Genomic DNA, 18,960 nt, shown 5'->3' with positions numbered 1-18,960 from the left:
TGTTCTGATTTAAGGTACTTCCCGCATCTTCAAGACAGCAACATTGTTGTTTCTTTTGTCTTTCCAGATATCTTGCCTTGTGTGAAAGTGCTGATTTGCAGGGGTATGCTTATCGTCAGGAACAGGCTCCACCCATTAACTCGCATACCATTTGATGGTATTCTGGGCGGACAGACATCATTGCGAGCCCAAACATGTCCAAACTTCAAATATCTACAAACTCTTCCAGTTTGAAATAAATCGGTAGCAATTATCAGCGCAAAGGAAGCTTTGCATTTATATAGCACCTATCATCACCTCACAGAGTGCAATGAAGTGCCTTTGAATTGTAATGGTTGCTGTATTATCCTTGTCTTTTTTTTTCCCCTTCCTCAGCCGACAACATCGAAGATAATCGCAGCATCCGTCTGCAACTTCACAAGACAATTAATTCATAGTCAGTTCACTCAGCAGCAAGCTGGCACGTTCTGGTATCCTGTACAGTGCTGCCCACTAGACACCACAGATAGGATTGTCAACTCTGCTGAGAGGAATTCCTAGAGGTTGATCACGCGTCACTTGATCTTGTCATGTGGCATCTGAACAAGTGATAGCTGCTGACAACAACAACAAGCATTTTTATGGTGCATTCAACGTAGTAAAATGTCCCAGGGCATTACACTGGAGAGTTACATGACGCCGAACAACACAAGGAACTGTTAAGGTAGGTGATCCAAACCCTGATCAAAGAGACAGGCTTTAAGCAGCATTTTATAGGAAGGAGAGAGAGAGAGAGAGAGATGGAAGGGTTTGGGGAGCTTAGGGACTGGGAGGCTCAGTCATAGCTCATTGGTGTAGCAGTTAAAATCAGAGATACTGCAAGGGACCAGAATTGGAGGATTACTTGACACTTTCCGTAAGTTTGCAAAAATTATTGTGCTTACCAGAATAGGGTCAATCCTTTTCAATGTTCCCTTTAAAATTTTGAAATTGCAAGCAGTTAAATTTTGAAGGCACTTTAACATTTCTTCGAGTGGCTGCATACACAGTACTTAATAAACATGATATATGTGGAACTTTCCAGGCTGTTGCATAGCAACATACGTGTATGGCTTAGAGAGAACATTACAGCTGAATGTTTTGCTTTCTGGTATTGGAGCAGTCCCTGTCACAGGAAACCTAGTGGGAGCCAGGAGGCCAGATGCAAGAGGGAGGAATTCACCAGAACCCACCAGCTGAAGGCACAAGGCTGTACATGCCCTCCAACAATGCAGTACCAGGGTGACCCAGACACCGCTGCAGGATGGCAAGCTGCTAATTGTATGCTCGAATGCTCATGTCTTTACAAGACGTTATATCCTTGGACTGACCATTACCAGCATCACAGGTGATGTGATAGGATTAAACAATCCATCTTTCATCTCCTGGATTGAATCTGATTGCCTGAGAAGATTGGAGAGAAACTTTCCTAAATGTTTATTCACTTTTGACTCTGGGTTTCCAGTACACTGTTCTCACCTGGTTCCATTCTTATTTATTGTAGCCAGAGAATTACTGCAACAACCTCTCTTCATACTCTTTCACCATTACTTCTGGTGTTCCCTGAGGATCAATCCTTGGCCTCCTCCTATTTCTCAGCTACATAATGCCCCTTCACAACATTAGCTGAAAGAACAGCATTAGTTCTTGCACATGTCCAATGCACCCAGTTTCATCTCACTACCATCTCTCTCAGCTACTCCACTGTAGCTAAATTGTCAGACTGTTTATCTGACATCTGGGTGAGCAGAAATTTCTTCAATTGTTTTTAATCCCCGTTACAAACTCCATTGCCATATACCACCTCCGAGCCTCTCCCTGACAACTGAATTAAGCCAGTCTGTTTGCAATCTGGTGTCACATTGGATCCTGAGATTTGCCTCACCTTCGATTTGCACTGTCACTGGGATCACCTATTTCCATCTCCCTGACATTACTTAACTTCACCCATATTCAGTCATCTCCCACTGAAACCCTCATTCGCGCCTTCATTACCTTTAGACATGATTTCTGCAATGTACTCCTAATTGGTCAGTCACATTTTAGCCCCTCTATACTTGACAACAGCGCTGTCCCTGTTTTAACTTGCATTGTTTCAGAGATAGTAGGAACTGCAGATGCTGGAGAATCTGAGATAACAAGGTGTAGAGCTGGATGAACACAGCAGGCCAAGCAGCATCAGAGGAGCAGGAAGGCTGACGTTTTGGGCCTAGAACCTTCTTCAGACCCATTTCTGAAGAACAGTCTAGGCCCGAAACGTCAGCCTTCCTGCTCCTCTGATGCTGCTTGGCCTGCTGTGTTCATCCAGCTCTACACCTTGTTATCTCTTAACTTGCATTGTGTCCAGATATGGACTTTGATGGATTAATTTGTTGTAAATTGCAGTGAATGACTTTATGACTCTATTTTCTATTTTGCTATCATTCTGTGTTTGTTGGTCTGCATAATGTCTTGCTTCTAAAATTCTCTTATTCCTGTTCTCAAATTCCTCCATGGTCTTGCCACTCCCTACCTTTATTGTCTCCTCCAGCCCTGTAACCCTCAGAAATGTCTGCACTCCTCTTGGTCTGGCCTTTTGCACATCCCTAATTCTATTTGATCCACCACAGCCAGCCTTGCTGTAAGTTAACCGGGCTGAAAGCTGTTGAATTCCCTCCCTCCACTCGGCTTACCCTTTCAATTTTGCTTTCCTTCTTAAAGACACTGCTTAAAATCTGCTTCTGATGATGTTTTTGCTCATCTGACCTGTTATCTCTTTACGGGCCACAGTGTCATACTTTGTTTCATAACATTCCTGTCAAGCACCTTGGGCCTTATATTGCATTAAAAATGATATACATTGTTGTTATCTCTCCAAGCAGATTGTGCAGCTTGTGAAGGAATAGTGTTGGAGGGGTAGGTGTTGGGAGAAATAGGTGGAATAGGAGATTGCTGTCATTCATGATATCTGTTCAGAAAGAGACTCCACATTTCATTCTGGGATAAGTGACTGTACTGCTGACATGTATTTACTGTTGTCTTCCCCTCCTCCAAAGGAAAGGGCCAATCATACTCAGCACTTCAGACGGAACAGGCTGCATCGAAAACCTCAAACTTACTGGTGCTTCAAGCTGTGGGCAGGCAAACAAAGTGGCAACAGGCGTGTGAGAACAGCTGGGAAATACTCACTGTAAGTGGTGTCAACTTAAATGCTTTTCTCAATCTTCTAATTATTGAGTCACTGTTTCTTCAAAGGAGAAGTGCGAATAGCTAAATGGGCTGCACTGTGTTATCCATCAGCTGGACAGATGCATGAAGAGATCAGCCATGGACACTGGTGACTCTGCCTCCTGTGTAAGTACCTTAGCTTGTACTGAGTAAGGTCCTTTTTATCCTCCCTCATCATTACGAAAAGCATCCAAAAGTAGCACTGTTATGTAGCTTGAAGATATGAAGCTTGCTGAATATCTACTGAGGTAAATGAAGGTAATATACAGCCACATAAAATCATGAGCGTCAAGTTTATTTAATCAGGGTTACTAATCTCTGGGGCTTTTTGAGGCCTACAATATCAGGTATTCCTCTCTTTGATTGTGTGTGCTGCTTTAGAGAGACAGGATGATAATTAGCAAATTAAAAATATTTGTGGGTGTGTTGCAAGATGGACTGAGGATGGGGCAATGGTGAATTGAAAGTCAAGTATGTAGAACATGAAGAGAGGAAGGAATGCTGGGAGGAATTAGTGGTTGTGCAAGCGGGTTTGAGAAGAGAATGGTGTAAAAATGTGATCTGAAGAAGAAGGAGTGTGTGTGCTTGGAATGAGAAATAGAGGTGTGACTGGGTGCTATTGTGATTGGATGTCGAGGGGAGGGAATTATTGAAAATAGTAGGGAGAGTGAAAGGAGAAGAGGCAGATATTGTTGATGGTGATGGAGACAGATGTGTTGCACTTACCCTTGCTATTCCTATGAGCTCATTGCAACTTTTCCTATAGTACAACCAGTCTAGAACTGATGCTACTGATACTAACTCTCTGGGTCACCTCTATCTTGGCCTGTGGGAAAGGTTGCTTTATGAGCAATAGAGAGACAACACCTGTAAATTTTGGGGCAGCCTAATGCTGTTTCTTCAAACAATGACAGAGAAAAACCTAGAATTAAAGAACAAACTTTGCTGTGCTGTTTTACAGGTGTATTAGCACACTCATGAGAGATACTTCATTGAAGTGGGTGGGCTTTCCATTTCCTAACACAATCGTATGGCCAGTTTATTGCAAGAGGCACGCAGGACTGGGTCTCACAGTCATGACACCATGAGGGCTTTTGGTTCGGGTAACTGAAGGCTGGGAAGAGGGGAAAACAGAATCCGGCAGTGGTGGGAAAAGAGGGTGGGAATGGGCAAATAGGAGATCAGATGTCAGGTTGGGGGAGGGGAAATCATGTGGGTTACCTACCCACTCCTGCCAATACTAACTCTCCTGTGAGACTGAGTACTTTCACCTTTTAGCCTTTTAGTTTTGTGACAGACTGATAATACATTTCCAACTTCGAAAGTTACCAAATATTTGGCAGTAAAAAGTTAACACAAAACAAACACCTAAACTTTTGAAGGATTGGCCAGAATTCACTATCAAAAGGACCTGTCCAGGAAGCAGCCTAGATCACCATATAGAACAGGTTCATCCGCTGTGCTCCTCCTGGTCAAGTAGATCCAACATCTGTGTTCCTCCTTGAAATTAACCACCAGGGACTGGTATTGGATGGCAGCCAACTCCTAGAGAACCAACAAGCAATGAGGAGAGGAAAAGAGAAAGAAAGATCCAACATTATGATAAATTTTCACTCTGAGGATAAGACTTGTATATTATGTATAGCATATGTGTGTATATATATATATAAAATACTGTCGGAAAAAATGTCAGTAAAAAACAATCTTCCCTCACTGTCTGTGTCTGTGTCCTATATGACAATCCCAGGAACATTAAACTGATCCCTGTCTGTTCTCACCTTTCTGCTTATAAATTGTCACACCTAGAAAGCCCCATGATAACTACCATATGGCAATTGTGAGCTGAAACACATTTGTTTTGACAGAACTAATGAGTGCCTCATCCCTAATAAACGTAACTACATAATTAGCCTTCTATATAAAACGTTACTAGTTCATACTCTCAATTTGTAGGTGTGTAATTGTGATTAAGTATATATAATGGTACCATATGCATAAATTCCCTGTAATCCATTGCTGATTTTATCACGAGAAGCCATCATTCATGATGTTACATAGGAAGATCTCTACAAAGTCTCACAGTGACAACAACATTTAACACCTCCCCGATGGTTTAATGGTAGCTGCATTGTTTTGGTATCTACTTAAGTCAGACAGACCAGAAGCTCCCGGATTAAAAACATATGCTCCACATTTCCTGTTCCGATCCAACAATGCCTGCTGAAAAAAGCATGCGTGTGGAATACAGTTTAGCTATGATGTGTTTTATGGCTGAATAATCAGCTTACAATTGTTTTATGGGTCCATCCACTAAAATTATTGTTTTGACAAGGACTGTGGAGCTAACAACCAGCTCTTGCAAAAAACAGGTGACAGAGGAAGAAAATCCTTTCAGCAGTAGCGTTCTAAGCATTGTTAATTGATTTTATAAAACTATAACATGCATTTTTCTCAATACATTAATTGCATTGATGCTTTGTATTCCACTCAGGTTTTAACCTTTACACACAACTAAGGTTTTGTTTAGTAATTCAGAAAATGCGGTATTAAATTTATGGCAACTCCAAATCCCAGGAGCAATCTGTTAAGTGGAAATGGTTAGGGATTAGAAGTGACAACTTTCATAGATTTTGTTATTTTTAACTATATACAGGGACATGTTTAAATTCTGATTCATCTCTCTTTTAAATGACAGATTAGCCTTTAAAAGGAGGATTTTTATTCGTAAAGAGCTGTCACATAAACAAAAGTCCTGGCATATTAATATATCGCCTGACCTCAGAGCTAACTGCTGTGAAATCAAGAAAATCATAGACATCAACCAAATGTATCAGTGTAAACCTGTGCTTAAACAAAGAGAAAACTGTGCCTTTGTGTGCTCACTATCAATTTAGAGAAGTGTGTTTATTTGATTTTGTCTAAAGGAGAATCACTTCTCAAATAGCTTCACCTCGTGCTAAGGCAGTTTTTGAACTTCACAGAAAATGCAGATCCTCTCATTTTAATGTAAGAATAACTGACTACTTTAAAGGGCTTCTGTTGCACTGGAGACTGAAAGCTTATGCCCTTCTGTGGAAATAACTTTTTCTATCAATGGTCTAACATTCGCTCCAATAATAAATTTGAGCCGAAGATATAAAGCACGACAGCACGCCAGCCCAAGCGAGCTCAAGGTCAAACACTGTCAGAATGTGGAGAGGAATCTAAAAGAAGAGCCAAAACGGGAGCAGCAAATTAAGGCAGGTGTAACATTCTGTTTTAAAATGAACATGACACACATATAGGTGTTAAGATTAGATTTTCTGACAAGTAGCATTGATTCTGTCAAACAAGAGCCAGAGAACTGTGTAACTTTTAATGTTACTGGCTCCCTGCTGGATTAATTTAACATGATATTATTCTGTGAGTCCTTTAGGTCAATGTCGATGATGTGTAAATAAATTCATGACAACGAACTGTAGTTCTATTTCCAAGGTTTCATGTACAGACGCTCAGCACATTCATATTAAACGGACTAAAAGGCTGTAACACGCTGTGTTTTCGGGAAGTAGCTCAATGAATTTGTTGCCTGACATTGAACCAGGGCATGTCCTACCTCTATGAGAATGGCTGAGGTTCAAGAGGGAAGAACCCAAGTACCACCAGCATCTAAGTCAACACTGCATGGACAACAAACACAGTCCAGTGGCCCTCCAATCCTGAGACCAGAATTCTTCAAATGCTAAATGATCAGAACTTTGCTGCAACCAGAATTGTTTAAATAGTGCCTGATATTCAGTGTTTCTCCATCCTGAAGGTTTATGAAGGCTAAGAGAGTATACAAAGAAATGCCTGGATCACTTAGATACAGAGATGGTCTGTCCAGACAGAATCCTTATTCTTTCATGAGGGTGGTCAGTCACTCAAACCCACCTGTCCAGAAAGGGGAACTTCTTTGCTCTATTCAAGTTGCTACTTAAGTCCATTCACAAGTTTGTTGTAAGCTCATTAGAGGGTCAGTTTTGTATTTTCTTTCTAAGGGTTGTGTTGAAAGTACCATCAGAAGCATAATGAGAAGGAGAAGGTGGTAGCACAGTGAGGTGATGGAGCTGGAACAGTGGGATATTTACCAAAGAAAGGCCCCCATTTACAAACAACAAGTTGTGATCAATGAGAAGAATTCCGTTTCTCTATCTCTGTGTTTTTCACAAGAGCATTTTGCATCAACCCGAAATTGAAATCCTGCCACCCTTAAGACCGTAAGATGTAGGAGTAGAAGTTGGTCTTTCAAGCCATCGAGTCTGTTCTGCCATTCAATGAGATCAGGCTGATCTGATATTCCCCAATTCCAGTGTTCTGCCTTTACCCTATAATCCTTGATACCCATACTGATTAAAAATCTGTCTATTTCAGCCTTGATTCTATTTAACAGCCCAGCCTCTACAGCAAAGAATTCTCCAGATTCACCAGCCTCTGAGAGAAGAAATTTATCCTCATCTCTGTCTTAAAAGGGTGACCCCCTTATTCTGAGATTATGCACCCTGGTCCTAGACCCTCCTCAAAGGGCAAACCACCTTTCCAAATCTACCTTGTTAAGTCCTCTAAGAATTGAGGTGTGCCAATAAGGTTACCTCTCATTCTTTTAAATTCCAAAGAGTATAGGCCCAAACTTCTCAACCTGTCCTCATAAGTCAGTCCCTCCATACCTGGAATCAGTCTACTGAGCCTTCGCTGGACTGCATGCAATGCCAGTATATCTTTCCTTAGATAAGAGGTCCAAAACCTTTCACAGTTTTCTAGCGTGGTCTAACTGGTGTTGTATAGTTTTCACAAGACTTCCCTGTTTTTCTACTTACATTGTCATAGAATTATACAGCACAAAAACAGACCCTTCAGTCCAACTCATCCATGCCAAACCAGATATCTTAAACTGATCTAGTCCCAATTTCATATCACTCTGGCCCATATCACTCTTAACCCCTTCCTATTTATGTACCCATCCACATGCCTTTTAAGTGTTGTAATTGTATCTGCCTGTCCCACGTCCTCTGGCAGCTCGTTCCACACACACACCAGCTTCTGCAAGAAGAAGTTGTCCCTCAAAAACTTTTTAATTCTTTCTTCTCTCACCTTAAACCTATGGCCTCTAGTTTTGGACTCCACTACCCTGGAAAGAAGACCTTTTCTATTCACCCTATCCATGTCCCTCATGATTTTATAAAACCTCTATAAGGTCAGCCCTCAGCCTCTGACGCTCCATATTTTCATAAGATATAGGGGCAGAGTTAGGTTTTTCAGCCCTTCGAAGTCTGCTCTGCCATTCAATCATGGCTGATATGCTCCTCACCCTCATTTTCCTGCCTTCTACCCATAACCCTTCAACTCACTACCAAGTTAAAATCTGTCTAACTCCTCCTTAAATTTACTCACTGTCCCAGCATCCACCACACTTTGGGGTAGCAAATTCCACAGAATTCATAACCCTTTGAGAGAAGTAGTTTCTCCTCAACTCTGTTTTAAATTTGCAACCCCTTATCCTAAGACTATGATCTCTTATCCTAGAATGCCCCACAAGAGGCAGCATCCACTCCATGTCTATTTTGTCCATATGTTTTATCACTTTGAATATCTCAATTTGATCTCCCCTCATTCTTCTAAATTCCAGAGAGTACAGGCCTAAACTGTTCAATCTCTCTTCATACGACAACCCCACATCCCTGGGATCAATCTAGTGAACCTCCTCTGACCTGCCTCCAATGCCACTACATCTTTCCTCAAATAAGGGGACCAAAACTGTGCACAATACTCCAGATACCATCTCACCAATGCCTTGTATAGTTGCAGCAATATTTCCTTACCTTTATATTTGATTCCTTTAGCTATAAAAGCCAACATTCCATTTGCTTTCTTTATTATCTTCTGTACCTGCATGCTAGTTTTCTGTCATGAAAGAGGACACCCAGATCCCTCTGCAACAGAGCACCCCGAAATCTCTCCCCCTCTAGATAATAGGTTGCCTCCCCATTTGTCCAACTAAAATGCATAACTTCAACTTTTCCACATTAAACTCCATCCGCCTCATTTTGGCCCACTCTCTTAACCTATCTATATCCATTTGTAAGGTTCTTATTTCCTCACTGCAATTTACCTCCTGCCTATTTTGGCTATAGAGCTTCTATCCCTGTATCCAGGTCGTTAATGTAGATTGTAAATAGCCGGGGTCCAAGGACCAAACTCTGTGGCACCCCACTTGTTACTTCTTGCCACCCAGAAAAAAAAACATTTATCCTGATTCTCTGTCTTCTGGTCATCAGCCAGCCACCTATCCAAGCTAATAAATTCCCCCTAATCCCACATGATCCAACCTTCAGAATTAACCTTTTCTGCAGCACCTTATCAAACGCCTTCCAGACGTCCAGATATCTACAGGATCCCCATTATCCACTTTGGTTGTTACATCTTCGAAGAACTCCAGCAAACATGATTTGTCCTTCATAAAACCATGCTGAGTCTGATGGAAAGCGTTTTGACTTTCCAAATGTGCCGATATTGCTTCCATGACATTTGATGCTAACAGTTTGCCAACAGCAGATGTTAAACTTAATGGTCTGTAATTTACCACATGTTGCCTCCCTTCCTTTTTGACTCAGGGTGTTACATTAGCATTTTTCCAATTCACTGGAACTTTTCCCATGTCCAGGGAATTTTGGAATATTGTAACCAATGGATCCACTATCTCTGCCACCACTTCCTTTAATGCCGTAGGATGTAGGCCATTAGGCCATCAGGCCCAGGGAACTTGTCTGTCCTCAATCCTAATAGTTTGCTGAGTATCTTTTCCCTATCAATGTTGATTGTTCCAAGTTCTACCCTTTCTATCGTCTCTGACTAGCCCATTCCAATAGGAAAGGTACTATTGTCCTTTACCGTGAAAACTGAGGTGAAGTATTAATTTAGCATCTCTGCCATTTCAGTGTTCCCGACTATTAACTCTCCGGTTTCATCTTCCAAGGGACCAACATTCACCTTAGTGACTCTCTTCCCTTTTATATACCTATGGAAGCTTTTGCTAACCTTTTTGATATTTTGTGCTAGTTTTCTTTCATAATTTACCTTAGCCCTTTTTATTAATTTGTTAGTATCCCTTTGTTTATGTTTGAAAGTTTCCCAATCCTCCTGCCTGCCACTGGCCTTTGCAATATGGTATACCTTAGTTCTTGACTTTAAATTGCCCTTGACCTTCTTGTTTAGCCATGGATATTTTTTAGCCCCTCTTACCATCTTTCTTCCTCACTGGGATATATTTCAGTTGTGAGGAATTGAGTAGTTCCTTAAACAACTGCCACTGCTCATCTGCTGTCTTACCTTTTAGCCACCCTGCCCAATCTATTCGGGCCAAATCTGGCCTCATATTTATGTAATTTCCTTTGTTTAATTCCAGAACACTACTGTGGGACTCTACTTTCTCACGCTCAAACTGAATTTTGAAGTCTGTCATACTATGGTCACTACTCCCTAGAGAATCCTTAACTATGATGTCATCAATTAATCTCTCCTCATTACACAATACCAAATCCAGAGTAGGGAAAAAAGCTTCAGTCTAGTCAGCCTTTCCCTTTAGCTCCAACTGAACAGTCCTGGCAACATCCTTGTAAATCTTTTCTGAACCCTTTCAAGTTTAACAACGTCTTTCCTATAGTGGGGAAACCAAAATTGGACACAATATTCTAAAATTGGCCTCACCAATATCCTGTGCAGCCGCAACATGACCTCCCAACTCCAATAGTTGATACACTGATGAATGAAGACAAATGTGCCAATCACCTTCTTCACTACCCTGTCTACCTCCGACTCCACTTTGAAGAAACTATTCAGCTGCACCCCTAGGTCTCTTTGTTTGAGAACACTCCCCAGGGCTCTACCATTAACTACATAAATCCTGCCCTAGTTTGCCTTATCAAAATGCAACACCTCACATTTTTCTAGATTAAAATCCATCTGCCACTCTTCAGCCCATTGGCCCATCTGATCAAGGTCCCATTGTACTCTGAGATAATCCCCTTCACTGTCTACTACACCACAAATTTTGGTGTCATCTGCTAACTTACTAACCATACCCCCTGTATTCACATCCAGATCATTTATGTAAATGATGTAAAGCAGTGGACTCCGCACCGATCCTTGTAGTACACCATTAGTCACAGGCTTCCAGTCCGAAAAACAACCCTCTACCACCAACCTCTGTTTCCAACCTTCAAGCCAGTTTTGTATCCAATTGTCTAGCTGTCCCTGGATCCATGTGATCTAACCTTGCTAGCCAGCCTACCATTCGGATCCCTGTTGAAGTCCATGTAGACAATGTCTACACTTTGCTTCATGCCATTCCTTTTGACATAAAAGCCAGCATTTCATTTCACCTCTGTTTTACCTGCGGAATTTGGTTGGTAGGTTTTTGTGATTTATGCACAAGGACTCCCAAATCCCTCCGTTCTGTAGCTTTTTGTCATCCTTCACCATTTCAATAGTATTCAGCTCCTCTATTCTTCCTGCCACAGTGCATAATCTCACATGTATCAACATTATATGCCATCTGTCAAGTTTTTGCCCACTTGCTTAACCCATCTATATCCCTCTATGATAACAAGGTGTAGAGCTGGATGAACACAGCAGGCCAAGCAGCATCAGAGGAGCAGGAAGGCTGACGTTTCGGGCCCAGACCCTTCAGAAAAATTCATTTTTGTGGCCTTAGCATTGATCCCTGTGGCACTCCCTTAGTTACACGTTACCAGCCTGTAATTGCCCCTCTTATCCTAACTATCTGACTTCTATTAGTTAGCCACCCTTCTATCTACACTCATATATTACCCCCAACATATGGTTCCTTATCTTAGTCAGTAACCTTATATGTGATACATTATCAAATAGCCACTGAACCTTGTTACAAACCCAAGTGCAGCTATCTAGGCAATTAATTTAAGGTTTGCTGCATGAGGTGCCATCTGCTACGACGTGCCCTGGAGAGATATCCTCATCATAGGATGGAGCTGCCAGAACCCACCAGGCCAAAGATAACAAAGTGTGAAGCTGGATGAACGCAGCAGGCCAGGCAGCTTCAGAGGAGCAGGAAAGCTGACGTTTTGGGTTGGGACCCTTCTTCAGAAAACGGGTCCCAACCCGAAATGTCAACTTTCCTGTTCTCTGATGCTGCCTGGCCTGCTGTATTCCTCCAGCTCCACATTGTGTTATCTCTGACTCCAGCATCTGCAGTTCTTGCCATCTCTGAGTGAGTTATAACCCATCAGGCCACATAGTTTCTCAAGATGGTCAAAGTCTCTGGTTCTTCTATATTAGCACAGTCAGCATTTGTTGCATCAATCACCCTTCAGTGTACAAACACATGACACTTTGTTTCCCAACTTTATCATGGATAAACAACAGACACTGCAATTCTTCCAGCTGACCAGATCGCCCAACATTCATCAGAGTATTAGTTAACCCTATGTAGCTATCTGGACCCTGAGGCACAATGACATGCTTTTTACAAATTGATTTGAGTTCCATTTCAACAAGGTGGTCAAGTAACCAGCAACACAGGACCACTTAGGTCAATGACCACTTCCCAGACCATAGCCACAGTTATTTAATTCTAAAACAACTCCCTATGTCTGCTGGTTGAAAGAGAAGGTAAATTTGGAAGATGTTTCTTCAGAGATCAAGTCTAATTTTTGTTGCTATGGTCAATGACATCTTTTCCCATCCTATGGTGCTAAAGTTAATACAACTGAAAAAAGGCACAACCATCCACGAGGGCAACTGTGACCAAAATGTGTACTTGTTTATGTTAATTTTTGTAATTTGAATCATCATGTCACTGGAAAGAGAACACAAGGGTAACCTGTTTTATGAATCAGACTGTGCATTGCACTGAAAATACACATTATAATATTGCATAATAAGCCAATTATTATATGAAACAAAGATGATTTCATATATTAGTGCTGGCTAAATACAGAAATTTAAAATTTCAGTTCCCACAGATCAAATTGGAGGAAAAACAAACCTGACATTGTCAAAGACTGACAATCTATTTTACATTGAAATGGAACATTAATAAATGGAAATGTTGTCATGTTCCAGTATAATTCAAAAGAATTGGAGAGTGAGGTAGTAAGTTTGTCTGACAGCAGGTCTGAGAAGGGGGATAAAGTCATTGATTTGACATTAATTTGTGATGGATTAGTCATCTTATACTAGAAATCAAAAAAATTTCCATTACAAAATTATATTGGATACCGTGTGTCAGTAAACGGTGCAATCAATGAGCCCCTGGAACTGAGGGTATCCAGTCATTGTGGCCAACACCAATGCCCTCTGTGCCTGTGATAGCCCAGCTGTCTTGTTGAATCCATTCTCTTACACTCTGAAACAGGACATCTTTGACTTGCCTGGCAGTGTGATTAGCTATCAACTGTCAGATGCCACCCAGGACCACATTGGACCACATGGTCATTGGAGGATCTTGATTTATAATGTTGACTGCTTTAGATAAGGGACTGTTTTGGGGGCTGTGAGGACTCAGGTTATTGTGGACAACAGCATAAATGTCCAAGACCCGTTGCCTGCATTGCTACAGTCCTGTCTGGCAGTGGCATTTCCAGGAAGCTGACTTATAGGCAGTATGCACATCATCTTAGATGGTGCCTTCTGCCCATTGCATCCTCTCACAGATGAAGGGTCTAGGCCCGAAACATCAGCCTTCCTGCTCCTATGATGCTGCTTGGCCTGCTGAGTTCATCCAGCTCTACAACTGGTTATCTCGCATCCTCTCACAGTGTTCCTCTGACCTCCTCGTAATGAAGTGGATGTATGTACTGAAGCTCCTCCTCACTTCTCTGTCCAATGCCAGAATGGACAGCTCTTATATCAAATCCTTTCACAACCATTTGTTTATTCACCAGGGCTTCATCTAACAATCTGATGCCAATGGATGCCTGCAGCTTCACATCCTCCTCATGAGTCCCTCTATTCACTGGTCACAAATAACAACATCTGGGTCACTGGTTGAGCAACTGATCAATGTTCTGTATGTGTTTAGTATGGTGACCAATGAACCTATCGACTTTCATGGCCCTTACTGTGTTCACCCTAACTGCAACACTTTATGTTCCCTGTGCCTCTCAACTGAAAAGTTCCAATTGCTCCTCTGAGCCTTGTTAATGAGCTCATCAATGATTTGAAAGCCTGTTCATTGGAAACAAGTTACTGCCAGCTAGTTCCCGCACATTCACATATACCATTGGAAAATCATGCCTCATCCTGGAGGTGTTGTGATCCAGTAAAGCCATCCATAGACATTATTCTCAATGCACACTCATAACCTTACTTGAAATTCCCATCCCAAGAGTTCCAGTGACAAATGTAGCTAGAAGGTTGTGTGCTTCTGTAGCACTAATATTCATGGTAAGCAATCAGGTAACTGTGAAGCAGTTTGAATTCCTGTGCATGAACCAGCAGCCAACGTACATCATGGTGCAACAAAACATTTCAATGTGAAGCTCATGACCCAATATTTGATGAAAAGATATTCGGATATTGCTGAAGAAGACAATTCCTTAGAAATTCGAAACAAGATGAGAAAACATGCTTAAACTCAATGATAGGAGTATGCTGAGCAAGCAAACTCTGATTAGTTCAGGCATATGCCATGACAAATACACCAGTTAGATGATGACTGACAGTTAACAGCCAAGCTATGCTTACATTTAAACCAGACAAGCTGATTCTGATTAGTTAAAGCATTACCCTGAAGAATGAACTAGAAAAAGGTAACATGTTGGCTAATTTCTTTAAATTTAAATGCTACCCAATTTGGCACTGGCAATTCTGGCTTCTGAAGATTGCATTTATAGACTTTGGAACACTTTGTAATCTGGTGGTACCCTGCAATGTCATATAAAACCAACCTTCTTCCTCCGTTACTTGCATCAACACTGTGTTCAATAAACACAGTAAACAGTGCTTGTTTTTAGGCACTAACCAGTCTACTAAATCTCTGAAATTGTAAGAAGGAAGTGTGCACTCTTTTCCAACTGGAAGTATACTACTGGCCATATACAGAACAGCCCTGGTAGTGATATCACCGGGTGAAATTTAACTTCCAAACTGGATTGGTCGGGGGCTACTGAATTGCTAAAAGTTTATAATCTCTCACTCACTCATGTCCTCATACCCCCTTGGGTTTGACATTTCCACCCTGGGAAAAGCTCCAACTACCCACCCCATCTGTGCCTCTCATAATGTTATTATAGTTCTTCTAGGTCACCCCTTCAGAGCTACCCTCTGTTTCTATGACCAATCCAATTTTGCATCCAACTTACCAACTCACTGTGGATTCCATGTGACTTAATTTTCTGGACCAGCCTACCATGTCAAAAGCTTTAGTAAAGTCCATGTAGACAATGTCAACTGCCTTATTCCAAATCACCTTTGTCACTTCCTCAAAAAACTCAATCAAATTTGTGAGACAATACCTCCCCCACACAAAGCCATGCTGACTGTTCTGAATAAGTCAATTCTTCTCCAAATATGAGTAAATTGTGTCCCTAAGAATCTTCTGCAATAATTTGTCTATTCCTGATGTAAGTCTCTCCGGCCTGTCATTTCCTGGACTACTCCAGTTGCCCTTCTTAAACAAAGGAACAACATTGTCTATTCTCCACTCTCCTGTGGCCTGTGGCTAAAGAAGATATAAAGATTTCTTTCAAGGCCCCAGCAATTTCCTCTCTTTCCTCCCTCAGTATCCTGGGATGAATCCCATCAGGGACTTGGGACTTATCTACCTTAATGTTTTTCAAGACACCCAACACCTCCTCCTTCTTAATATCGACATGCCCCAGAATATCAGTATACCCCTCTCTAATCTTACCATCATCTATGCCCTCATTGGCGAATACCGATGCAAATTATTCATTAAGAAACTCACCCATTTCCTCTGACTCCTGCATAAATTCCCTGGTTTTCCTTGAGTGGATCTACCCTTTCCCTAGTTACCCTTTTGCTCTAAACAAACACAGAAAATGACTTGTGATTCTCCTTATCCTATTTACCGAGGACATGGCCCCTTCCAGCCCTCCTAATTTCTTGTTTAAGTTCTTTTCTGCTTCCTTTTATACTCCTCAAGGGCCTTGTTTGATTTCAGTTTCCCACATATGATTCCTTTTATTTTGACTAAACTTTCATTATCTCTTGTCATCCAAGGTTCCTGAATCTTGCCATCCTTACCTTATCCACACAGGAAGGTGCTGGTACTGAACTCTGGTCAACTGGCCTTTAAATGATTCCCACATGTCAGATGACCATTTATCCTCAAACAAAAACCCCCAATCTAACTTCTCCAATTCCTGCCTAATATGTTGTAACTAGAGTTTATAGGTGTAAGCCTGGAAAAGCACAGCAGGTCAGACAGCATCGGAGGAGCAGGAAAGTCAATGTTTTGGGCCGAAACCCTGTGTCAGGACTGCAGAGGGGGAGGGAAGCCCAGAAATAAATAGAGGGAAGGGAGCGAGGCTGGGGAAGGATAGGAGAAGTGGTGATAGGTGGTGCAGGTAGGGGGTTATTGTGATTGGCCTGTGGGAAGGGCAGAGCGGCTCGGTGAGTGGGAAGATGGACAGGTTAGGTCAGGTCTGGGGGAGGGCTGGACATGGGATAAGGCTGGGGGTGAAGGGATTTTGAAGCTGGTGAAGTCAATATTGAGGCCATTGGGCTGTAAACTCCCAAGGTGAAATATCAGGTGTTGTTCCTCCAGTTTATGGTTGGCCTCACTCTGACAGTGGAGGAGGCCAAGGATGGACATGTCGCCAGGGGAGTGGGAGGGGGAATTAAAATGAATGACAACTGGAAGGTCGGGTTGGTTGGTGCATACAGAGCGCAGATAGTCCATGAACCGATCCCCAAGTCTGTGCTTGGACTTCCCGATATAGAGGAGATCACGTCGGGAGCAGTGGATGCAATAGATCAGGTTGGATGAAGTGCAGGTGAATCTCTGCCAGATTTGGAAAGTTTGTTTGGGGACTTGAACGGAGGTGAGAGGGAAGATGTAGGGTCAGGTGTAGCAGTTGCAGGGAAAGGTACCGTGTGTGGGTGAGAAGTTGGTGGGAAGTGTATAGCTGACGAGGGAGTCGCGGAATGAATGGTCCCTCTGGAAAGCGGACAGGAGTGGGGAGAGAAATATCTTTTACATGGTGGGGTCTGAATGTAGATAGTGGAAATGTCGGAGGATGATGCATTGGATTCAGAGGTTGGTGGGGTGGTATGTGAGGACGAAGAGAACCCTGTCCTTATTGCTGTTTTGGGGTAGGGAGTTTGAGGGCAGAAGTGTGGGAAATGGAGCAGATGCAGTTGAGGGCATCCTTAATTACAGAGAAGGGGAAATTATGGTCTCTAAAGTAGGAGGATATTTGGGAAGTCCTGCAGATCTCCACTTCTGCCCTCAAACCACCTCTCCCTGACAGCTATAAGGGTAGAATCCCCTTAGTCCTCATGTACTGTCTGACCTGCTGTGCTTTTCCAGCTTCACAGCTATAGACTCTGGCTTCCAGCATCTGCAGTCTTTATTGCTTCCAAGTCACTGTTGTAGCTAGACTTTACCCAGTTTAGCACTTTCACCTGAGGACCAAAACTTATGGAATTATGATCACCGTTCCCAAAATGATCCCCGCTGAAACCTTGATCACCTGGCCAGGCTCATTCCCAATAACAAGGTCTAGTATGGCCTTTCTTTAAACATATGCAATGTCTGCAAGGGGCCCAAGGCATAGACATTCATGGCCTTGGACACCTTTACATCCACTTGAAATGCAGTCATAGAATCCCTAGAGTGGGGAAACAGGCCCTTTGGCCCAACAAGTCCACATCGATCCTCACAGCATCCCACCCAGACCCATCTAATCTACACATTCCTGAACACTATAGACAATTTAGCATGGCCAATCCACCCAACCTGCACATCTTTGGACTGTGAGAGGAAACTGGAGCACCTGGAGGAAACCCATGCAGACACAGGGAGAATATGCAAACTCCACACAGACAGTTGCCCAAGGGTGGAATTGAACCCGGGTCCCTGGCGCTGTGAGGCAGCAGTGCTAACCACTGAGCTACTGTGCCGCCTCAAGTCTTTGCATCACTCGAAGGTTGCAGTCAGGGCTACAGTAAATGGCAGATTTCAGTGAGGATGTCCATCCAGATACAGGTCAACACACAGTATGATAGAGGATGATGTGCAGGTGCTGGTGTTGGGGTGTTGGGGTGGACAAGGTCAGAAATCACATGACACCAGGTTATAGTCCAACAGGTCCATTTGAAACGCAAGCTTTCAGAGTGTCAGATGGAGTGAGAAAGAAGCACACAAAACACAGAATTTATAAGTAAAAAATCAAAGGGTCACACAACTGATGAGGATGTATTAAACAAACCTAAGATGCTGTTAAATCTATAATCAGTTAGAAGGTTTTAATTAATTAATATGTATATGTAAATCCCTGAATTTCTTTCAACTCATTGTCCTGAGAGAAATAAAAATTTTATCAGTGTAAAGAAGAGGTGACATTTTAGGTCAGACAATGCAAGTTAGGTGTGAGGCCTTATTTAGAATCTGTTTGTGTTTTGGTTTGGAGTCAGACTGGTTTTATTTCTAAAGTAGGAAATTATAAAATGCCACATTGACTGACTGTCTATAACTTGTGTGTTTTTTTAACAAAA

At 42.2% G+C, this 18,960-nt stretch overlaps 1 long non-coding RNA gene across 2 annotated transcripts; it reads left to right on the top strand.

Moving 5' to 3' along the window:
* Window positions 1–559: 559 nt before the first annotated feature.
* LOC125484051 lies at window positions 560–5,123 on the top strand. Of its 2 annotated transcripts, none has more exons than XR_007262920.1 (3): window positions 560–703; window positions 3,054–3,351; window positions 4,608–5,121. It is a non-coding gene; the product is annotated as an uncharacterized LOC125484051 (long non-coding RNA). The 2 variants fall into 2 exon arrangements; XR_007262921.1 differs by having other exon boundaries at window positions 570–703; window positions 3,054–3,187; window positions 3,298–5,123.
* Window positions 5,124–18,960: the final 13,837 nt, after the last annotated feature.

The sequence above is a fragment of the Rhincodon typus genome, chromosome 9 (genome assembly GCF_021869965.1).
Source record: "Rhincodon typus isolate 14 chromosome 9, sRhiTyp1.1, whole genome shotgun sequence".
NCBI lineage: Eukaryota > Metazoa > Chordata > Chondrichthyes > Orectolobiformes > Rhincodontidae > Rhincodon > Rhincodon typus.
Note: the sequence above shows the minus strand (reverse complement) of the source record. Positions and strands in the feature narration are given on the sequence as shown.